The sequence below is a fragment of the Artemia franciscana genome, chromosome 1 (assembly GCF_032884065.1).
Source record: "Artemia franciscana chromosome 1, ASM3288406v1, whole genome shotgun sequence".
Taxonomy (NCBI): domain Eukaryota; kingdom Metazoa; phylum Arthropoda; class Branchiopoda; order Anostraca; family Artemiidae; genus Artemia; species Artemia franciscana.
In genome coordinates this window covers 37887331-37912659 of record NC_088863.1, presented here as the reverse complement: position 1 = coordinate 37912659, position 25329 = coordinate 37887331, and the positions used below count along the sequence as shown (strand labels likewise).

The following is a 25329-nucleotide window of genomic DNA, read 5'->3' as shown; positions in this document are numbered from 1 at the left end:
GTTAAGGGTGGAATTCCTATGGATATGGAAAGCTCGTAAAAAAAGGCAGTTTACAAGTATGTTGGTGCTTCTTAGCTGAAGAAAAAAAAAACATCTGAAAACTTTTGTGGAAGTTGCTCTTACCAGCAAATACTCTATGAGCTACTGAATCAAATTTAAGCCCCGTAAAATTACAAATAAAACTTAACTTCTAATCCCCCACCCAATTTAATTGAGTCCCAATAAGGCCTTCCGACAAAAATAAATGACGAGAATATAGCCCTTAACTCTTGTTGGTCCACACTAATAATTATCTCACACCCATGACCGTAGTCGTTGTCCATGTTTAATTTGATGATTTCTGTCAATATACATAGTAATTAGGCTGATGCCAACAGTTTTACTTCTTTTGCCCTCCACCAACATTGGAATACATAGGAAATTGAAAGTTCTAGTTCTGTTTTTAAGAGCCTAAAGTGATCTGAGGGTAAATAGCCCCTTACGCCCTCTTTGCCTCAAATGCATCCGATCAAAATTTTGAGATAGCCATTCTGTTAAAAATTGTCCAAAGATTATATAACGATGCCCCTGGGGCTGACACAACCGTGCAGAACCGGGGTGTAGGTTTTCAGTTATAACCTGGGGACATACAAGGTTTTTATAGAAATGGTGAACGTGCTATATCTCAGCCAGAGTCAACCCACTTCTAAGTGGGTACCTGAAGAAATCTGTGGAAGGTAAACAGGAAGGGTATGCAAAAGCACAGGATGTCCGGCCCTCATCGTCCCATTGCACTTCCTGGCTGAAGGGCCTTGAGACAGAAATCAACACCACCGGTTCGGACCCTAAGAGTCTGATGCTGCATCCTTTACCTTTTTACTTCTCTAATAAGGCTGGAAGTATAAAGAAACCCAAAAAAACCATGTGCATTCAGGATTTCAAAAAGGTAGAGCTCCAACTAGATACCTCGATCCATTCTTAAAACTATGCAAATGCGTTCTTTTTGCAACATCGGTTTATGCAGATTCTTTTGATTTAGTTTAAAAACCCCTTAACCTTCTAACTTTGCACCCTTTGTCGTTCCTGAGCCTAATACCAGTGATCCATGAGCCTAAATTGAATAGACACCGTTTGGCGACCTAGATGCAGATAGTGCCTTTTAATTTTGTTCAACTTTTTCTCAACCCTCCCTGGAAGTTTCACTAAATAGTCTTAGCTGTAACTAAGATATAGCACACATACTGATGGCCCGGCACTAAGAGCGGTAATACATCCTATTACGGAATGATTTCTACTTGTAATGAGTTTAGATGTCATTTCATTTTATTTATTCTTTTGTTTTGTTAGACACATACATGAAGAACCCTATTATTTTTTCCTAGTAAGTCCTAGTAAAGAGTGAACTACATTTACACTATTTTTACCCAAACCGCTCTTGAAAGCAACTACAGAAATGAAAAAAATCAACTTTAATATCATCATGTATTTTAAGATTCAGTCTTGTCAAATACTGTATTCTACATTTTGTTCTTTTTATTTACAAAATGTACACAAACGCAGCAATTTCCTTGCAAATGAGCCTTTAAGTATGTTTTCATAATGTTCAACACCACCCAGTGGCGATTAAAAAAAAGACAAATAAGAAGCAAGAGAATAAAAAAAAAAAGACACATCCCTTCTTTCTAGGCCAAATTGTGATTACCCTTGTTGATTTAGACCGTAATTCTTCCTAACTTACCAGTTCTTTCCAAATGAGTCTTTTAATTTTCAGTTACTGTGGGGTCGCGTTCGTTGTTTACAGAGTTTCCACAAGGGGGCAACTTTGATTTGAAAATGGCCTTGTTTTATCATTTGAAGAGCATCCCTCTTGGGTGTTTTCATTTCCGTATGCATAGGCAGTAATGAATTGCAGGCGTTCACATGGATTTTACTTTTCTCATTTCGTAACTGCTGTCTAACTGAGTCCATAAGTTAGCCTACTTTATCCTGACAGCACTTTTTAGTGCTTAATCCTCTTGAAATTTTATTGCAGGTTGAATTCCTTGACATAGTCCCATGGACACGGAAGTTGTTTTGTAGTCCACTGCTGTGGACATTAAGAAGGCATGCATTTGTACACTTATCGAAGTACACTTTTAAATGACTTTGAGTCTAGCTCACCCAGGCTTCTACATTATACAATGGCATTGGTCTGAATTTGTAATACTATTACTACTGCTACTGCTATTACTAACAAATCACTACAGCCCAAATTCACCAGGGGCCAACAAAGCTGCGCACGCGCCTTCTCCAACCCAATCCGTTCAGAGCCTCCCTCTTTACACACTCCCAGGAAATTTCTCATTTCCCCAAAATCCTTCCTTGTGACATCCTCACACCCCATTCGGGGACGACCTGATATCGGTTGGCCCCATATGGTTAGCCAAAGAGGTCGATCTTTGATAATTTCTCATTCCTCATCCACAGAACGTACCCTAGTTATCTCAACTTTACTCTCATTATAGCCCTAGAAAGTGGAATTGCACCACATTTTTCGTACAACCTGCTGTTTGACATACGTTCAGTCCGTCTGGTACCCAAAGCGATCCGTAGGAAAATATCCAGAAAACATCTAGCACATCTTCCTCCGTTTTCTGGAGCCCCCCTGCTTCTGAATCATATTTCACCACTTTCATCACTGTTGCTTCCAATATTCTACTCTTTGTTTCCAACCTCATCTTCCTATTCTTCAGACTTTTTTCAGCTGTGAAAAAAAAACCTTGACCTTGGCTATTCTACTTTTATCATCTTTACTGGATCCTGCATCTGTACTAATAATACTACCTAGGTAAGTGAAGCCGTCCACTGGATCGATTTTCTCCTTACCTACTTCGTCTTACTAGCGTTAATTTTCAAACCTATTATCACACCCTGAACTCGTAAAAACTCTAAAGTATATTCATTTTGATAATACCTTCATCGAGGATGCTTTACTTGTCAGCGTAATCTAAGTCCAGGAAAGTTTTACTATCCCGTTTGATTCCCTCTTCTCCCATTGCCTTTGCTGTGCTCCTGAAGATGAAATCTTTTCAGCTCTAAATTAATTAACACTACTAAACGGTGATATTTGCTTTTTACATCAACAGCGGCATTCCTACATATCCTAGTATCTTGTATTGAGCCAGCGAGTCTTCGGTTTATCCTAGAATAATCAATAAGGTTAGCTCCCTATTCCATATCTGTCACTGAGTCATTTATACAAGTTTAAGGGTTTCAGGGTTTCCTACAGACTCATTACGAGAATGCCGCTTCCGTAAAAAACCTCTCTTTGTGGGCCCAACTGTTCTTTTTAGAGCCTTTAGTAGCTTGATACTAACCTCTTCAGACTCTAAGTTGTCACAGAAATCCCTGCATAAGGTTGTCTTGTTCTTCTTGTTTGTTTTTAAGGACTTTTAAACCTTCCAAATATGTTTGGAAATATGTTATTGGCTTTTTGTTTGGCTTTTCGTCTCTTTGGTTGTACATTGCTTTTTGGCTTGAACTTTAATGCAAGTAAGCCATTTTGTTTTCTTTATATCTTTTTTTTTGCTAATTTTGCTTTTGGGGTTTATATTGACTGTAAATCTTATAATTTATTTGTCAGAAAATGATGGGAGATCACTCGTATCCCACTCTCTATTTCAAGTAAAACTTAAAAATAATCCCACCTCCTTCCCGTTCGGTGACACAATAATCTTTTCATTTAAATTTGATTTAACTTAAATGTCACCTGGACTAAATCTATATCTTCAATTAGTTTTTTTCCAAATTTTGGCTGCCGAATATAAATAATTCAGACAAGTTTACTACTACAAATTACCAAAATAAAAAACTAACTTTACCAGTTTGTCATGGTGCCTTTCTGTCATAAGTCACTAATTCAATCATGAAGATACCCTAATAATACGTGTGCAAATTATCATTTGTCTTAAAATCTTGCTTTCTATCAATTATTTGACAACCATCATGCTTCCAACCTTTCCACCATCCCTTATCAACCCAAAAGAGGGTAGAATGTTGTGTCTTTTTAACTTCTTTAAACTATCCGTTCGTCCCCCGCTTTAAAACAAGCACAATTACGTTACTGAATTCACACACTTCTCACACCCACTCCTGACCCAACTGCCATGTTGGCAAAAATTAATTCTAAATCTAGTAGTTTTTCCCTTCTTCTTTTTATTAAACTGGATATTGAGCTCCGGCTATGCCAGACATGATTCTCTTTATCTAGTTAATCAAAATGATTATGTCCCCTATCATTTATATCTGAACTTCCCCGGAGTTTGTCATACGCATTAATATCACATTACGATACTGAAAGGTTTTTTTCATTTCTGCAGAATTCCATCTGCTCCTTTGACTTGACTAGTTATGCCCAATCAACCCGAGGCCGATAGACTAAGCGAAATACCACACATTCAAAGAAAAAAAAAAGAATCCATTCTTTAGATGATATTTTTCATTCTAGACAGGTTTAATGCAATCTTACTGCCTCTCAATGATCAAAATTCAAAATTTAGAATTATTTCCAAAGTTGTCCCTGACAATTATGGTTTGAAAGACATGCAACATATAGGCATAACGGTAGTTGGAAGACACACAGACCTCTTTCTGGGCCTTCTAATAGTATGGATGAAAAACCCTTTTATGATGCTTCTGCAATTCGTCCCTTACTATGTGTCGATCTGTCCTTAATTATGTTGATGACAACCAATAGTAAGTGCTTTCACATGTGCTACTTGAGCAGTTTAGACTGCCCTGAGAATGCCTGAAAGTGAGACCCTTGGACTCTTTCTGTAATGATATTCCAAACATTTGATTTAAATTACTATCCCTAAGTTTAAAATCGACGTTATAGGGGCTTGGAAGGGTACCATGGGGCACCAGGGTCGTTCATATGTTGATAGGCCGCCGGTCAATCTGGAGCTCAGAATTTCAACAAGCAGTCAACACTATATAATTTGCTTAAGTCGATTTATTACTATCTGCTTTTACTAGTTGTTTCATGTTTGTCATGGCAAATGGCCTTACACTTTTTATTGGTTATAACACAAATGATATCCCCCTCTGAAATGTCCGCATTCTGTTCACTAGTATCTTTGTCCCCATTAGTGGTTGTTATTATGATATTGTGCATTTTATTTCTTTTGTACTTTTTTCTCTGTTCCATAATTTTTTTTTCACGTAAATAATAACACAATTCTATATTAAGATGATTCTTTCACACATTTTATGCAGAGCAGGTTCCCTTCTTAAAAGGATAAAAAATTTTGTCGAAGCGTCAAGAACCTTGTAAACTCCTTAATATTTGTTGTTTTTTTTTTTCTCTCATTCTTTCAAATTATGCAAGTGGAAGACAATCTTAAAATTATTTTATGGGAAATGTTTCTCCTGTACAAAGAGATAGTGGTCGCATGAGAGTCATTAAATAGGAAATTATGCGAGGATGTTTCCACTGGAGTGATGAATCCTGCTTCATCACTTCCTTTACATATCAAACATGGCGGAAAATATAAAAGATTACTTTTCTGTTCACTCGGTTGAATGACCAAACAATTTTGAGGGTTCTTTTGAGTGGTGTAGCTATTTGAGATACACATGTATCTCTTTTCATGCAATAAATTGTATTACTATTATAGATGAAACAAAATTTGGAACCATTTTTTAGCTTCACAAACTAATACTACCAAAATTAATTTCAAATTTTGTTTTTTTGCATTGGGTTCCACCTGGCCGAGAACCGATAAACTGTCATTTTTTAAACCAATTAGAGCGACAAAATTTAAAGCCCCTTTTTATGGGTTCCAAATATTTTAGTTTTTTGGTTTAGAGAGAAAAAAACATTCTAAATTGAGGAACTAGGATTAAGAGTTTTGTGAGTGCTACCTGACCAGGAAACCGCTTTTGGGCCGAGTATCCGGTGAAATAACATCTGTTCAAGTTCTCCTACTTGCACAGAGGTCCAAAAGACCCATTAGCTGTTGATTCAAGTTTCTAACTCTTGAGAAAGAATTGTTGGTTCTTTTCCCGACGAGCCAGCTGTTGCAAGATAATACTATTTGCGTACTCCTGTTCCTTTCCATTCTCGGTCCTTTAATATATCATGTCCACCTGCCCTACCCCTTAATTTCCTCAAAGTTTTAGCTCGTTCCCTACAATAATTCCCTGTGAATTACAGATACACTATTTTCATAGCCCAGGTGAGTATAGTGGTTTTTTTTTCTGAACCTTTGAATAGGTTCAAATATTCCATAGGGTTAGTAATGCTAAGCTTTTAATCATATCGAAGATGCACATTTTCTGGCCCAGCCCTTCCTTTTTAAGTTAAGATAAGGTAAAATAATTATTAATACAAAAGTTATATCAAAATATCCATTTTAGGCAACAGAGAGCAGAGCTCGATGTTTCAGCTTAAAGCATTGATTATACAGATAAAACTAATGCGTCAAAGTAATCCATCTCCAGACGAAATTAAAAACTAATCAAGGAAACAAGCAACAAAAGGCAAAAAAAGACGAAGCAACTGAGAAAAAAGAGTAGAGACTGTTCCCGCGTAAGTTTAAGCTAAATTAAAAGTAAGTCTAACAATCGGTAGTTCTCAATTTTTGACAAGGAATCATCCTCAGACAAATTTTTTCATTAAGATTTACTTAAGCCAGGTTAAGTTTATTGTTAATTTAGGGATCTTGCGCATTAACGAAAATATAGCCTTTTTTGATTGTAGTAAAGGAAGATGAAGCTTCTTCGGGTGAACACAGAAAGAAAAAACTGGACCCCCGGCAGGGCAATAATCTTATCATGGAAAATGTTTTGGGAGACTAAATATTAAGAAACCAAATTTGTGTTTACAATTCCTTTAGTTGTTTGGCATTAAGAATACCCAGAAAAAAGGAAGGTATTGTTTCTGATATATGTTGTAGTTTTGAAGAGCGAGGAACAAAAAAGGTCAAGAATTTTTACTGCCTTATTTGAGATTATCTGGATGAGTTTTAATTTAAGCACAAATGTGTTGTGGTAAATTATAGGACATTATTTAAGATAAAGTTCAATAAGGGAATCATGCAATCTTTTAAGAAAAGAAGCGGAAACATGTATATCTATGAAGGCATTCAAATTTTTGAGCAAGCTTCAGACGCAAACAATTACAATGTTTGGGAAAGATAATATCTTATCTATAATGATCCCAAGATACCCGAATGACGTGAATCTTTTCATCCAATCCTGATTTAAGATTAGTTGTTCTATATGCCTGCTTCAACTGCCCAAACATAATGAGCTTAGTTTCTCACAAGTTTGAAGCCAAATAGCTACAAGAAAACCATATAACATGGGGATTAACTGTTGTCACCACATTTACAACAAGCAAGGTAGAATTTGAAGATTGTCGTTTTTGGCCAAACGTCTGGGGCTCCACAGAAAGCAGCTCGTCCTCGTCTGGATTGGGAAGATGTCATAAATAAAGATTTAAAGGGAATTAGAACTTTCTGGGAGGGTATAGAGAGGGAGGCCTTGAATAGATTAGGCTGGAGGAGGATGGTGCGTAGCAGTGTTTGCCTCAGGTGGCTTGGTGCTGCAGTGAGTTATTAGCAGTAGTATTAGTAAGGAAGGATTTGCTGCATTTACTGTCACTGCAGTATTATCAGCAAGTACTACAGCTAGGATGTCATTAGGAGGTAAACATCTTGGTAAGTCATTAATGTTAATTAGGAATAATAAGGGCCCTAATACAGACCTCTTTGAGACACCAATATTATTTAGTGAGATAGGGCCTGATACGAGACCATTTACATCCACATCAATTCTTCAGCCACGCAAGTAAGATATTAATGCTTCTAGTTCCTTTATCTGTAATTCCTACATTTGTTAATGTTCTGGGGTACGTTTTATTTTGGAGTAGAAAAAATTATCATTTCAAACGCCGTCTTTATTTCATAAAAAAGAATAGAAGATTGATTTTTATCATTTAGAGATTATTAATACTCAGTAAAAGTGCGGCAATAGCTTGTTCAGTTGATTGACTAGACCTGAAGCCAAATTCAATCCTAGAAAAAAAATATCAAAATATACAACATTTTATTTTTGAATTAATTTTCTAAATATCTTAGACAAAAGGGAAAGAATAGATTTTGAATTTTTCTATAGTCAACGCAGTACGTAGGGCTTAACAAACAGAAACTTTTATCCCATAAATATATATATTTTTTTTTGTCTCAACTTGCGGAACAGACGACCATAGAAACTTGGGGGATATCCCGTTCCATTCTAAATTAAAAATCGCTACTATCTTTTAAGGATTCAAACGAGTAGATGGATAGCCTGCCCCTCTTTGGATTTTGGATTTTGGATTTTTCCCGTTCCATTCTAAATTAAAAATCGCTACTATCTTTTAAGGATCGAAACGAGTAGATGGATAGCCTGCCCCTCTTTGGATTTTATGCCCTCCCATGGGCTACTTGGTGTTACAAATGTCAAATGACATTGGGTCAATGTTTTTCAAATTTGTTTTTATTTCAAATATGTACCTTCAGGGGCGACAAGATACATATAGCCAAAAAGACAAGGTTCTCAAACAATACAAAAAGCCCAAATAAAATCAATAAGAAGCAAATACTTTCCAGCACAATGGTGGAAAAGTTCTGCTATGTTAAATTCAGTCATACAAACATTTTCAACTGGAATAATTGAAGTACTCCAGTTGAACTCTGGGACAAATTTTTCGACCAACCTCCAGCACCCTCGACCCCAGTTTATTTCATTTAACTAATGCCCTTGAAAGGTTTCTGTACTTAATAATTAGAAATTCGAAGCTAAATACGAAACATACACGACAAAACACAATATGTAGGCCTACATATTTTTGAAACTGAGGTAACATAAATTTCTTGAAATTAAAGCCACGAAAGGACTTCCAGTTTTTATGATTGAAGGGTCCTATATAGGGTTCATGTTGATCCTCTTTCCCTTTTCAAATCCCTTCCCCACCTTTGCATATAAGATATTTTGTAACACCTTCGACTAATTGACTATGAGCATAATAATACTATGAGGCTACTAATGAAATATAGAAGTATAAAATTATCCTCTTGCACGTGAATTGTGTTGCGAGAGCAACACTTTGGTTTTGTCGTCTTTTTTTCCTAGCACCCCAATTTCAGCTTATTCCTAGAAATGAGTAAGGGTCTGGCCTGTGTAGTTTTTACGGAAAGTATGGACCTTAAGCCGGATTGATGAATATGACTTTGCATTTTGGAAAGCTTCATAGAACTCTTGCTTGGGGCCAAAAAGGATGGTTTTTGCTTGTTCTTGAGCCAGAGCCTATAGTTTGTGAAGTGAAATCGAATTTTATAGCCTATGTGAGAAAGAACTATCTGAAGTTATACAGTCAAGCTTTCGTTTCATCAAACCATGTTTCTGCTTTCGAGTGGAAAGCTCCGCTCTAGCAAACAAGCAGGCAGGTATCAGTTTCAAATTGAAGATGGACTAAAATCTATAGGTGTTAAATATTTACGGCAGTTACCCGGCCCCACAGCCAATATATAATCTTTGAGTGAAAAATGGAAAAATTTATAGAAACGAAAAAGTGGCATTTTCCCGCGGGTCCGAAACGGCTGTCATCTATTTTTTCTACCCATTTCTTTTAGTGATTTCAGCTGAGTTTATCGTTCGGTTTTTCGCACTAGGGATTGCACAATAGAAATGGCATCAGATATGCCTCTTAAATATTAAAAGTTCTCTCATTACTACAGAAATTAGAGTTTATTCTTTGCTGCTTTCTAAGTGATGACGTTAGAAACAGGGCCTACGGCAAAAAAAGTCAACTTTTGAACTATGACGGATAGGTTTTTTTTCGACTTCAGTCGATAGCTTTTGATGAGCTGATCACAGTATGTCATCCATTTTTTGGTAGAAAAATTCCTTCATGAGATGTGACGTAAAGGTAAAGGATATGGCATTAGAGTTTACAGTCCCTACCGGTGATGCTGATCTCCGTTTCTTGGCTCTTCAGCCAGGAAGTACAATGGGAGGTTGGGGGCCAACCATCCTGTGCTTTCGCTCACCCTTCCTGTTTACCTTCCCCAAATTTCTTCATGTACCCATTTAGAGCTGGGTCGACTCTGGCGAAGCTTACAGAGTCACACCACTGACCCCCGTCCCAAACCGAACAATTTGGCTCACCGGGATTCGAACCCGCGTCCTCGAGACTTCATCTCGCTTCATGAGATGTACCAGTTTGAAATTTAAAGGGGTTGAAAAATTCAGTAATGAGTTACACAATGAAACCAAAAATTGACCAATACCAATTGGGAGAAATATAGGGAGTTTTAAGCAGCAGTCGGCTGATAGCTCATAATCATCTTCAGCAATGAGGGTTTCACAAGTTTTTGCTAGCTGGTATACCTATTAGTTGTTTCCGGTGTATTTGATGGTATGACCAATCTGGTTCCAGTGGTAAGACATGTAGAGGACTTGTTTGTTTTAATATCCTTACAGTTTAAGAGGTTCAGCGTTTAATAGAAATCAAGGAAACAAAACCAAAGGTGTTGCTCTCGCGACACTTTGCTCGGCGAAGCCAAACAAACGTTGCCAAAACACCTCACGCTGCCCATGCAACGTAAATCTAGTTACTATTACGTTTAGGAAATGTTGCGTTTACAAAGACGATACTAGTTGCGAAAATTGTCTTTTTCAGTATGATGTAAGCCTACATGATGTTCATCGTTTTGCTATTTGAATGGATTATTACTGTGAATTGCCTAAATACCCCTCCAAGCGATAGTAGACGGAAAGACACAGGTAAGATTCTTTTATTTTTCATTCTTCCTTTACCAAGGCATACTAGTGTAAAATACAATTGAAGACATTTCAACCATATCTTAAGTCAAATAAATTTGGGTAAAGTGATCCCTTCTCAGTGATTTATTCAATTAATCAATATGTTTATTATCCAAGGAGACACATTTCAATGGAGTAAAAAAAGTGATCAAAAAAAGAAAGAATAAAAGGAAAAAGAACACACACGTAGAAAATATACCATTTTGAATTCTTTGCAATCCTATACATGGAAATCCCTTTTTATTTCATAAATCCTACATCCCTATCTTAAATAAACCCCTTATAATTTAAAATTTAGTTTTTCTTTATTGTCAAACTTAAGCGTCAAAACCCATTTTGTATGTCACGAACATATTCTTTTCAGAAGTTAAGAGATCTGTAACTTGTAATTTCAAACCTTTAACAATAAACCCTTAATAAAAGAACATTAGTTCAATTTAATACCAATTTTAGCGCACTTTTCCAATCTTAACTATCAAAATCCTTTGTTATGTCATGAATATACTCTTATTTAAGTACCTGACACATATAAGACTCTGAATTTCAACCGTCTTCACACAAAACCTTTATAATTCGACATTATTTCAATTTTATTTCAAAAAATGCACTTTGTTGTCAAATTTAAGCATCAAAACCGAATTTGTATCTCACGAATATATTCTTTTCAGCAAAGGACTTTCAATTTCAATCTTTTTCAAATAAACCCCTTATAATTTAACATTATTCCAATTTGATATTAATTTAGTGCCCTTTTTCCAACTTTAAACATCAAAATCCTTTTTGTGTCATGAATTTACTCATTTTGTAGTACCTGAGACATCTAAGACTTTGAATTTCAACTTCTTTCGAATAAACCCTTTATAATTTAACATTATTCCAATTTCATTTCAATTAAAATGTACAACCACCGATAAATGTTAGTTGTATACATTATCTTTTTTAGAGACGTGATAAAAAAAGTTAAAAAAAAATCGAAGTCTTGAAAAAAAATGTCATTACAAAAGATGCTTTTCTAAAAGAAAAAACTGTGACAACTATACGTGTGCCATTTTCATTTCGTACACTACAGAAAATCCATAATCAATTTTTTTTTAAACAGGCTATATGCAATGTCTTCTCAAGACTTGAAAAAAAATTAAAAAAAATTGTAAGTTCAAAAAAATATACACTATGTATCTTAGAGACATGAAAAAAAAAAGTTAAAAAGAAAATTTAAGTCCTGAAAAAAAAAATCTACGCAATGAAAAAAAATGTTATTATAAATATATTTTTCAAAAAGAAACAATCGTAACTACACTCTTGCCACAAACGTGCCACTGTCAGATCTGCTATGGCCCAAACTGAACAGATTGAGGCCTTATACTACTCATAATGAATTACAGTAGTTCCAAAATGACTGTTTCGAGACAAGTCTCGGAAGATTTTGTAATCTCGGCAAATTTTAGCCCTGTAATTTTTGATGTGACTTCCAGTTTTGTTTCATTAGTAGATTTCTAAAGCTCACGTACGAGTATATCACTTTCATTTTCAGAAGAACCATCTATGAAGGCTTCTTGGTCATTTCAGACGCAGAGTTCCTTAGCACAATTTTTCAAGACAACGTAGTATAAAATGCGGAAGTATTTGGGGTTTTAATTTTTGATAGGAGGCACTGAGGATCAGTTGCATCATTAGGAGGCCAACGGGGATTGCTTTGAGCTAAGCAGGTCAACTTCCTATGAGTTTCGTTTGGTTTTAAGCTAATCATTGCAGTGTTTGCGTCCCCAAAACTTGCTAATTCTTTGGGCTCAAAAATAACAAATTTTGGAAGTTCCAAGTTCACTTTCAGAGAGCTTAGGCAATGCACACAGCATGATCAGCGGCAAATCTCCAGCAATTTTATTGGGGGGAGCAAGAAGGGTCCATATCCGAATAGTCAAGGGGCATGGGATATATAATAAAAAAATTCTCTACATTATTAGAGGACGAGTGACCACCCTTGCCCCCCCCCCAGACGACGCCCCTGAGCACGATGTACTATTTCTTACTTTCAGAAGTTACTCATTAAAACTAAAGGATTTAGATATGCTTTTCGACGATCTTTTTTTTTCATCCGTGATTGTGCATCCGTGATTCATTTTCAACTTAAGTTCAAAGAACTGAATCAAAATGAATGAATTCTCACCACAAATGCTAAAAGTATTTCCAAAAATTTCGTAATAGTTCATCCAATTTAACTGTTTACTGTTCAAATGTCAAAATCGGTACACAATTCATAAGTATAATATTCGTCTAAGAGTTTTACAGTGTTTAATCCGAATTCACTGGTCAGACTAGGTTGCCTCTCCTAGTGATTTATCATTATTTTTAGTGGTTTCTTCTTGTCCAGTAAATTTTTGTTAGTATTTCATTTCTAAAGCTACATTTTTTCCTAAATTTTGTTATTTTTTATGGTATAGCGTAAAAATTCAAGCGAACAAATTATCCAAGAAGGTAATTATTGAAATATATATATATATATATATATATATATATATATATATATATATATATATATATATATATATATATATATATATATGTATATATATATATATATCTATCTATCTATATATATATATAAATAAGTTGTCTGTCTGTGGATGTATCAGGTGACGTCACCTGAAAAAACTGGATCAGGTGACGTCAAAACTGAAAAAACTAAAAAAGGCAAAAACTACAAAAAAAACTAAAAACTAATAAAAAAAATAAAAAAGCTAAAAAACTAAAAAAACTAAAAAAAGGCAAAAACTACAAAAAAAACTAAAAACTAATAAAAAAGCTAAAAAACTAAAAAAAAACTAAAAAAGGCAAAAACTACAAAAAAAACTAAAAACTAATAAAAAAAATAAAAAAGCTAAAAAATTAAAAAAACTAAAAAAACTAAAAAAAAAGGTAAAAAACGAAAAAAACTAAAAACTAAAAAAAACTAAAAAAAAAGGAAAAAACTGAAAAATAAGCTAAAATAAAGGTAAAAACCAATAAAAAACTAAAAAAACTGAAAAAACTAAAAAAAGGCAAAAGCTACAAAAAAAACTAAAAACTAATAAAAAAAGTAAAAAAGCTAAAAAACTAAAAAAACTAAAAAAACTAAAAAAAGGTAAAAAACTAAAAAAAATAAAAAATAAAAAAAACTAAAAAAAGGAAAAAACTGAAAAATAAGCTAAAATAAAGGTAAAAACCAATAAAAAACTAAAAAGAAAAAAAGGAAAAAACTAAAAAACATTTTCATCTAAAAAACTAAAAAAAACTGAAAAAGGTAAAAACTAAAAGAACTAAAAAAGAAAAAAATAAATGACGAAACTCAAAGACAAAGCGACCAGGACAAAAGGAATGTTCGATTAGCAATCAACAAAGCACCGGGACACAGGGAGTATAAATGACGACCAGGACATAAGTAAAAAAAAAACTATCTATATATATAAAAATAAGTTGTCTGTGGATCTGTGGATCGTGGATCAGGTGACCTCACCTGAAAAAACTGGATCAGGTGACGTCAAAACTGAAAAAACTAAAAAAAGGCAAAAACTACAAAAAAAACTAAAAACTAAAAAAAAAAATAAAAAAGCTAAAAAACTAAAAAAACTAAAAAAAGGCAAAAACTACAAAAAAACTAAAAACTAATAAAAAAGCTAAAAAACTAAAAAAACTAAAAAAAGGCAAAAACTACAAAAAAAACTAAAAACTAATAAAAAAAATAAAAAAGCTAAAAAACTAAAAAAACTAAAAAAACTAAAAAAAGGTAAAAAACTAAAAAAACTAAAAACTAAAAAAAACTAAAAAAAAGGAAAAAACTGAAAAATAAGCTAAAATAAAGGTAAAAACCAATAAAAAACTAAAAAAAAAACTGAAAAAACTAAAAAAAGGCAAAAACTACAAAAAAACTAAAAACTAATAAAAAAAGTAAAAAAGCTAAAAAACTAAAAAAACTAAAAAAACTAAAAAAAGGTAAAAAATTAAAAAAAATAAAAAATAAAAAAAAACTAAAAAAAAAGGAAAAAACTGAAAAATAAGCTAACATAAAGGTAAAAACCAATAAAAAACTAAAAAGAAAAAAGGAAAAAACTAAAAAAAATTTTCATCTAAAAAACTAAAAAAAACTAAAAAAGGTAAAAACTAAAAGAACTAAAAAAGAAAAAAATAAATGACGACACTCAAAGAGAAAGCGACCAGGACAAAAGGAATGTTCGATTAGCAATCAACAAAGCACCGGGACACAGGGAGTATAAATGACGACCAGGACATAAGTAAAAAAAAAATTAACAAAACTAAAAAGAAGTTAAAAACTACAAAAAAATTAAAAAGAAAAAAAAACTAAAAACTAATAAAAAAACTAAAAAATCTAAAAATCTAAATAAACTAAAAAAGAAAAACAAAGGAAAAAAATAAAGGAGAAAAACAAAACTAAAAAACGAATGTATATACAGACCGGTACACCGGGATACAAATGACGACCGGGACACAGGGAATATAAATGACGACCGGGACACAGGGACACAACTACAACGGGGACACCGGGGGAAACAGGGGGATATAAATGACGACCGGGACAAAAAAACTAAAAAGAAAAAAAAACTAAAAACTAATAAAAAAACTAAAAAATCTAAAAATCTAAATAAGCTAAAAAAGAAAAAAAAAGGAAAAAAATAAAGGAGAAAAACAAAACTAAAAAACGAATGTATATACAGACTGGGACACCGGGATACAAATGACGACCGGGACACAGGGAATATAAATGACGACCGGGACACAGGGACACAACTACAACGGGGACACCGGGGGAAACATGGGGATGTAAATGACGACCGGGACACCGGGACAGGGAATGGTCGATTAGCAATCACCATCAACAAAGCTCAAGGGCAATCATTAGAATCATGAGGTATAGATCTGAATACCGATTGTTTTCCCATGGACCATTATATGTTGCATGTTCAAGAGTCGGTAAACCTGACAATCTATTTATATGCAAAGACAATGGGACAGCAAAGAATGTTGTATATTCGCAAGTTTTACGTAGTTAAAACCATATATATATATATATATATATATATATATATATATATATATATATATATATATATATATATATATATATATATATATATATATATATATATATATATATATATATATATATATATATATATATCTATCTATATTCACAGGTGGGACATAGGGACACAACTACAATGGCGCGTAACTATTATGGCGCGTAACGACTTACGCGCGCGTGGGGGCTTGGGGGGGGGCGCGAAGCGCCCCCACCAACTAGGTGTTGGGGTGGCGCGAGTCAGGTGACGTCATGTTTCTTTATTGACTGACGTCATCAAGTTAGTTGTCGTCATTTTTGCTACGACGGTGACGTCATTCAAGATATTTAAGACATATGTTCACGTAGAAATCTATTAATGTTTAAGTTTAAAATGACTGATGAACTTACAATGGCAAACGCCGATGAAGATGCTCAAAGATCCTATGCCAAAAAACTTGCTGCTGATAGAGAAAGTCAGAAAAGAAAGCGTGCCGAGGAATCAAAAGAACAGCAAGGAAACAGGCTTGAGGCTGATAGAGAAAGAAAGAACAGAAAGCGTGCCGAGGAATCAAAAGAAGAGCAAGGAAACAGGCTTGAGGCTGATAGAGAAAGAAAGAACAGAAAGCGTGCCGAGGAACTACCAGAGCAACGCGGAAGCAGACTTGCTGCTAAAAGAAGAAAGTGAAAAAAGAAGGCGTGCCGAGGAATTACAAGAACAGCAAGAAATCAGGCTTGCTGCTGATAGAGAAAGTAAGAAAAGAAAGCGAGCCGAGGAATCAGAGCAACCTGAAAGTTATTGCCTGGCATTCAGGTACAACCCAGTCGATGATTATAGCTTGAGTAGATGTGTTCAAATCGGGACAATGTCTAAAATTTGTCCCTATGGCAAGGCCTTAAAATTCAATGGTGAAACAATGGGAATGTGTTGCGCCTCAAGAAAAGTTAAACTTCCTCTATTGGCTGCACCACCAGAGCCATTGAAGACTTTCCTTACTGGAACTACGTAAGAATCTACGCGTTTTTTTCACAAATCAGAAAATACAACTCATGTTTCCAAATGACGTCGTTTGGAGCCCAAATCGAAAATCCAGATCAATTTATGTCTACTTTCAAAGTAAAAGGGCAAATTTATCATAGAGCAGGGTCCCTTCTACCATTCTCAGGCAAGAATCATAAATTTTTACAATTGTACTTCATCAGTGATAGAAATTCTGAATTGAATGCATGTTGCGAAATTTCTCCCAACGTTGAAAGGACAATCGTTTCCCAATTGCAACATCTTTTCCACGAAAATAATAATTTAGTGCGTCTGTTCAAAACAGCCATCGATTTGATGCCTACTGATACGCATAAAATTGTTATTTCCGCTGACAAAACGCCTCCTGGCCAACATGTGCGTAGATACAATGCTCCAACTATCGACGAAGTGGCAATCGTTATGGTCGGTGATCAGTTTTTACCTCGAGATATTATTCTTCATAAGCGAAACGCTCAGTTGTTAAGAATTGCTGAAACTCATCGATGCTACGATGCCCTACAATATCCTATCATTTTTTGGGATGGAGCCGACGGCTATCACTTTAATATTAAATTGATGAATCCAGCCACTAACAAAGAAATAAATAAGAAATGCAGTGCAATGCATTATTATTCCTATAGACTAATGATTCGGCAGGATGAAGAAAATTATATTTTAAAATGCCGTGAATTGTTTCACCAATTTGTCGTTGATATGTATGCTAAAATTGAATCAGAACGTTTGCTATATATCCGCCTGAATCAGACCAAGCTCCGCTCTGAACAATACATTCATTTGCGAGATGCAGTTATAAATGACGGTAATACCACAAACGTTGGAAGATTAACAATTTTACCTTCGTCATATGCTGGCAGTCCCCGTCATATGCATGAATATGCTCAAGATGCTATTGCGTATGTTCGTCTCTATGGTCGTCCAGATTTATTTATTACATTTACATGTAATCAATCTGGGACGAGATACTGCAGCTTTTACATCAAGGACAATCGGCGGTTCATAGGCATGACATTACGGCCCGTGTCCTCCGGCAAAAGTTGAAATCACTGATAAACTACATTGTAAAACTTGAAGTGTTTGGGTCAGTGCGATGCTGGATGTACTCAGTGGAATGGCAAAAACGAGGTTTGCCACACGCACATATACTAATCTGGCTACATAAAAAAATTACTTCGAACGAAACTGATGATGTGATTTCCGCTGAAATACCTGATAAAAATGTCGATAAGGGGTTACATGATATTATTGTAAAAAATATGATACATGGACCTTGCGGTGAACTGAACGAAAATTCACCATGCATGGCCAAAGGAAGGTGCACAAAGCAATATCCTCGAGTTTTAGTATCAAACACAATTACTGGCAATGATGGTTACCCACAATATAGAAGAAGATCTACTGAAGATGGCGGTAAAACAGCAATAATAAAGAAGCGTAACGGTACCACCATCGAAGTAGATAACCAGTGGGTTGTTCCATATTCCCCATTATTATCAAAAACATTTAATGCACACATAAACTTTGAATACTGTAACTCTGTAAAGGCAATCAAATACATATGTAAATACGTCAACAAAGGCAGTGGCATGGCAGTTTTTGGCTTGTAGCCCGAAATCAAAGATTTCGACGAAATCGTACAATATCAGGCTTGAAGATACATAAGCAGTAATGAAGCTGTTTGGCAAATTCTTTCATTTCCGATACATGAACGTAGTCCAGCTGTTGTTCACTTAGCGGTACATTTACAGAATAGTCAACCTGTTTATTTCACGGAAACCAACGTGCAACAATGAGTCCTGAATCCACCGGATACAACATTAACAGCTTTTTTTTCGCTTTGCAAAAATGATTCTTTTGCAAAAAAACTGCTGTATACTGAAGTGCCTTCGTATTATACGTGGAATACTAAAAATAAAGTATTTGAACGTCGAAAACAGGGTAAGTCAGTCGACGGCCAACCTACCATCTTCAAAGATACCACGATAGGAAGACTCTACACCGTTCACCCCAATCAAAATGAATGCTTCTTTCTACGCCTGCTTTTGGTGAATGTACCCGGTCCGACATCCTTTGAGTATTTGAGAACTGTAAACGGTACTATACATGACACTTACCGTAGTGCATGCCAAGCTCTGAATTTATTGGAGAATGACCAACACTGGGATAACTGCATCAATGACGCGTGCGAAACGTCAACCCCAAGTAAAATTCGTGCATTGTTTGGCATCATTTTAACAACTTGCTCTCCATCAGCTCCTACAGAGTTATGGGAAAAATATAAGTCAAAAATGTCCGAAGATATACTCCATCGAAAACAGTTAGAGACGTCAGATATGACTTTTGATTTTACATCAAAAATTTATAACTACACTTTAGTTATTATAGAAGATTTGTGCGTACGTATGGCAAACAAACCTCTTCAGGATTTGGGAATGCCTTCACCTAACCGTATCGCTGCTGTTTCGACATGTGTAGAATTGGATCGTGAACAAATAAAAGTGCGAGTGATCTATTGTCGTATGTACAAAATAACATTTCCAAGTTAACGTCGGAACAAAAAGACATTTATGATACGATAATGCATTGTGTCGATAACAACGTCGGAGAAATTTTCTTTTTGGATGCGCCAGGAGGTACTGGTAAAACATTTGTGATAAAACTGATTCTGGCATCAATTCGATCAAAAAATGATATAGCGTTGGCAATTGCGTCGTCCGGAATAACCGCAACATTGCTGCCTGGTGGAAGAACTGCTCATTCCGCTTTGAAATTGCCTCTGAATTTGCATTCTACAGAAACTCCCACGTGCAAAATTTCCAAATCATCTGGGATGGGTAAAGTATTGCAGCAATGCAAACTTATTATTTGGGATGAGTGCACAATGGCACACAGAATATCGCTGGAGGCTCTGGATCAATGCTTGAAAGATTTGAGAGGGAAGTCGAAACCCTTTGGCAGCACATTAATATTGCTTGCGGGAGATTTCAGGCAAACATTACCTATAATACCTAGATCAACTCCTGCAGACGAAATGAATGCTTGCCTGAAAAATTCTAATTTATGGGCACACGTAAAAATATTAAAATTAACTACAAATATGCGTGTCCGATTGCAAAACGATGACTCTGGTCAAACATTTTCAGATCAATTGCTGGCAATTGGAAACGGAAAGCTCCCAGTAGACTCAATTTCAGGACGTATACAACTACCTGCTGATTTCTGTAATTTAGTGACATCCAAAAATGAATTGATTGAAAATATATTTCCGAATATTCTAAAAAATTATAAAAATAATAAATGGCTAAGTGAAAGAGCGATTCTCGCACCCAAAAATATAGACATCCAGGAAATCCACAATATTGTTTTGACCAAGATTCGAGACCAGGCAGTCCTTTACAAGTCAGTCGACACAGTTTTGGAACCAAATGAAGCGGTTAATTATCCATTTGAATTTTTAAATTCCATAGATCTTTCAGGGTTTCCACCACACGTGCTACAACTAAAAATAGGCGTACCAATAATACTTTTAAGAAATATAAACCCACCAAAGCTTTGCAATGGCACTCGACTTGCCGTAAAAAAAACAATGGAAAACCTAATAGAGGCCACAATCTTGACAGGGCCTTTTGAGGGTGAGGCTGTTCTTATTCCTCGCATTCCCATGATTCCAACGGATCTGCCTTTTCAATTTAAAAGATTGCAATTCCCAATTCGATTAGCATTTGCAATCACCATTAACAAAGCTCAAGGTCAATCATTAGAAAAATGTGGTATAGATCTTAATACTGATTGTTTTTCCCATGGACAATTGTACGTTGCATTTTCGAGGGTCGGTAAACCTGACAATCTATTTATATGCAGCGACAATTGGACAGCGAAGAATGTTGTATATTCGCGTTTTACGCAGTTAATTTGTATTGCATCTATCTATCTATCTATCTATATAAAAACGAGTTGTGTGTATGCATGTTTGTTTGTTTGTAAAAAGAGCGTTTGCATATGACGTCATTATTAGTACATACGGCTTTGTATATGCACAGACAATGGGAAAGCCAAGAATGTTGTATATTCGCAATTTTTACGTAGTTTGAAACACATATATAAATCTATCTATATTCACAGGTGGGACACAGGGACATAACTACAATGGCGCGTAACTAATATGGCGCGTAACGACTTACGCGCGCGGGGGGCTTGGGGGGTGCGAAGCGCCCCACCCAAGCCCCCCAAGCCCCCCGCGCGCGTAAGTCGTTACGCGCCATATTAGTTACGCGCCATTGTAGTTATGTCCCTATGTCCCACCTGTGAATATAGATATATATATATATATATATATATATATATGTTTTTAACTACGTAAAACTTGCGAATATACAACATTCTTTGCTGTCCCATTGTCTGTGCATATAAATAGATTGTCAGGTTTACCGACTCTTGAACATGCAACATATAATGGTCCATGGGAAAACAATCCGTATTCAGATCTATACCTCATGATTCTAATGATTGCCCTTGAGCTTTGTTGATGGTGATTGTTAACCGACGATTCCCTGTGTCGCTGTCGTCATTTATATATCCCCGTGTGCCCCCGGTGTCCCGGTCGTCATTTATATTCCATGTGTTCCGGTTGTCATTTATGTCCCGGTGTCCCAGTCTGTGAATTCTCTTTGAGGATCCCGGGCGTCATTGATATTCCTTGTGTCCCGGTGTCCCGGTCATCATTCGTGTCCCGATGTCCCAATCTGTATATACATTCGTTTTTGAATTGGTCTTTTTTTTAGGTTTTAGTTTTCTGCCTTTTTTTTAGTTTTTTTTAGTTATACCTCATGATTCTAATGATTGCCCTTGTGCTTTGTTGATGGTGGTTGCTAATCGAACATTCTCTGTGTCCCCATCGTCATTTATATATCCCCCTGTGCCCCCCGGCGTCCCCGTTGTAGTTGTGTCCCTGTGTCCCGGTCGTCATTTATATTCCCTGTGTCCCGGTCGTCATTTGTATTCCGGTGTCCCAGTCTGTATATACATTCGTTTTTGAAATGGTAAATGATGAAATAAATTTTTGTATTTTTCCCCTTTTTTTCTTTTTAGTTTTTTTTTTGGTTTTTACATTTTTTAGTTATTTTAGTTTTTTTTTCTTTTTTCTTTTTAGTTTTTTTTTATTTTTATTTTTTTAGTTTTGTTTTTCTCCTTTATTTTTCTTTCTGTTTCCTTTTTTTAGTTGTTTTTATTTTTTAGTTTTTTAGTTTTTTAGCTTTTTTAGTTTTTTTATTAGTTTTTAGTTTGTTTTTTTCTTTTTAGTTTTTTTTGTAGTTTTTACCTTTTTTTTAGTTTTTTTTTACTTATGTCCTGGTCGTCATTTATACTCCCTGTGTCCCGGTCGTCATTTGTGATGGTTTGTTGACGGTGTTTTGTTGATGGTGATTGCTAACTGAACATTCCTTGTGTCCCGGTCGCTTTCTCTTTGAGTGTCCCGGTCGTCATTTATATTCCCTATGTGCCGGTGTCCTGGTCGTCATTTGTGTCCAAATGTAATTTCGTAATTTCGTCAGTCGAAAACATGACGTCAGCAGACAGAGAAACATGACGTCACCTGATCCACAGACAGACAGACAGACAAACTTATTTTAATATATATATATATATATATATATATATTAGCTGTTGGGGTGGCGCTTCGCGCCACCCAACACCTAGTTGGTGGGGGCGCTTCGCGCCCCCCCCAAACCCGCCTGCGCGCGTAACTCGTTACGCGCCATAATAGTTACGCGCCATTGTAGTTGTGTCCCTATGTCCCACCTGTGAATGTAGATATATATATATATATATATATATATATATATATATATATATATATATAAATATATATATATATATATATATATATATATATATATATATATATATATATATATATATATATATATATATATATATATATATATATATATATATATATATATATATATATATATATATATATATATAGGTTTTAACTACGTAAAACTTGCGAATATACAACATTCTTTGCTGTCCCATTGTCTTTGCATATAAATAGATTGTCAGGTTTACCGACTCTTGAACATGCAACGTATAATGGTCCATGGGAAAACAATCTGTATTCAGATCTATACCTCATGATTCTAATGATTGCCCTTGAGCTTTGTTGATGGTGATTGCTATTCGACCATTCCCTGTCCCGGTGTCCCGGTCGTCATTTATACCCCCCTGTTTCCCCCGGTGTCCCCGTTGTAGTTGTGTCCCTGTGTCCCGGTCGTCATTTATATTCCCTGTGTCCCGGTCGTCATTTGTATCCCGGTGTCCCGGTCTGTATATACATTCGTTTTTTAGTTTTGTTTTTCTCCTTTATTTTTTTCCTTTTTTTTCTTTTTAGTTTATTTAGATTTTTAGATTTTTTAGTTTTTTTATTAGTTTTTAGTTTTTTTTTCTTTTTTTGTAGTTTTTTACCTTCTTTTTAGTTTTGTTAGTTTTTTTTTTACTTATGTCCTGGTCGTCATTTATACTCCCTGTGTTCCGGTGCTTTGTTGATTGCTAATCGAACATTCCTTTTGTCCTGGTCGGTTTCTCTTTGAGTGTCGTCATTTATTTTTTTCTTTTTAGTTCTTTTAGTTTTTACCTTTTTTAGTTTTTTTTAGTTTTTTAGATGAAAACTTTTTTAGTTTTTTCCTTTTTTCTATTTAGTTTTTTATTGGTTTTTACCTTTATTTTAGCTTATTTTCAGTTTTTTTTCCTTTTTTTTATTTTTTTTTTCATTTTTTTTTTAGTTTTTTTACCTTTTTTAGTTTTTTTAGTTTTTTTAGTTTTTTAGCTTTTTTACTTTTTTTATTAGTTTTTAGTTTTTTTTTTGTAGTTTTTGCCTTTTTTTAGTTTTTTTCAATTTTTTTTTTAGTTTTTTATTGGTTTTTACCTTTATTTTAGCTTATTTTTCAGTTTTTTCCTTTTTTTTAGTTTTTTTTTAGTTTTTAGTTTTTTTAGTTTTTTACCTTTTTTTAGTTTTTTTAGTTTTTTTAGTTTTTTAGCTTTTTTATTTTTTTTATTAGTTTTTAGTTTTTTTTGTAGTTTTTGCCTTTTTTTTAGTTTTTTTAGTTTTTCAGCTTTTTTATTAGTTTTTTACTTTTTTTTGTAGTTTTTTGCCTTTTTTTTAGTTTTTTTCTTTTTAGTTTTTTGTAGTTTTTACCTTCATTTTAGTTTTGTTAGTTTTTTTTTTTTTACTTATGTCCTGGTCGTCATTTATACTCCCTGTGTCCCGGTGCTTTGTTGATTGCTAATCGAACATTCCTTTTGTCCTGGTCGCTTTCTCTTTGAGTGTCGTCATTTATTTTTTTCTTTTTAGTTCTTTTAATTTTTACCTTTTTTAGTTTTTTTAGTTTTTTAGATGAAAATTTTTTTTAGTTTTTTCTTTTTTTTCTTTTTAGTTTTTTATTGGTTTTTACCTTTATTTTAGCTTATTTTTCAGTTTTTTTCCTTTTTTTTAGTTGTTTTTTTTTTATTTTTATTTTTTTTAGTTTTTTACCTTTTTTAGTTTTTTTAGTTTTTTTAGTTTTTTAGCTTTTTTACTTTTTTTATTAGTTTTTAGTTTTTTTTTGTAGTTTTAAGCCTTTTTTTTAGTTTTTTTCAGTTTTTTTTAATTTTTTTATTGGTTTTTTACCTTTAATTTAGCTTATTTTTCAGTTTTTTTCCTTTTTTTAGTTTTTTTTTAGTTTTTAGTTTTTTAGTTTTTTACCTTTTTTTAGTTTTTTTAGTTTTTTTTAGTTTTTTTAGCTTTTTTATTTTTTTTATTAGTTTTTAGTTTTTTTGTAGTTTTTGCCTTTTTTTTAGTTTTTTAGTTTTTTAGCTTTTTTATTTTTTTATTAGTTTTTAGTTTTTTTGTAGTTTTTGCCTTTTTTTAGTTTTTTCAGTTTTCAGTTTTGTCACCTGATCCAGTTTTTTCAGGTGACGTCACCTGATCCACAGATCCACACACAGACAACTTATTTATATATATATATATATATATATATATATATATATATATATATATATATATATATATATATATATATATATATATATATATATATACTGTTTGTACCTCTGTTAATCTACTGTACTTCTGTTAATCTGTGCGTGCAATTAAACGATTTGCTACTTAGAGACGAGTAATTGGCACTGACAACCCACGTCCTGCTCTGGCGTGCAGTGCCAGAGCAACGTGTGGCAGGGGTCCCCTAGTGATGCCTCCCCTAGTGATTTATCACTATTTTTAGTGGCTTCTTCCTGTCCAGTAAATTTTTGTTAGTATTTCATTTCTAAAGCTACATTTTTCCTAAATATTGTTATTTTTTATGGTATAGCGTAAAAATTCAAGCGAACAAATTATCCAAGAATTTAATTATTGAAATATATTATATAT

General features: G+C 34.2%; 1 long non-coding RNA gene across 1 annotated transcript in view; it reads left to right on the top strand.

Annotated features, from left to right (window-relative positions):
• LOC136029242 (uncharacterized) overlaps positions 1 to 15525 on the top strand; it is a 52424-nt gene extending 36899 nt beyond the window's left edge. The window contains exon 2 of the long non-coding RNA XR_010618001.1: positions 14339 to 15525. This is a non-coding gene — a long non-coding RNA (uncharacterized LOC136029242). The remainder of the gene's footprint in view (positions 1 to 14338) is intronic.
• The last annotated feature ends 9804 nt before the right edge of the window (positions 15526 to 25329 follow it).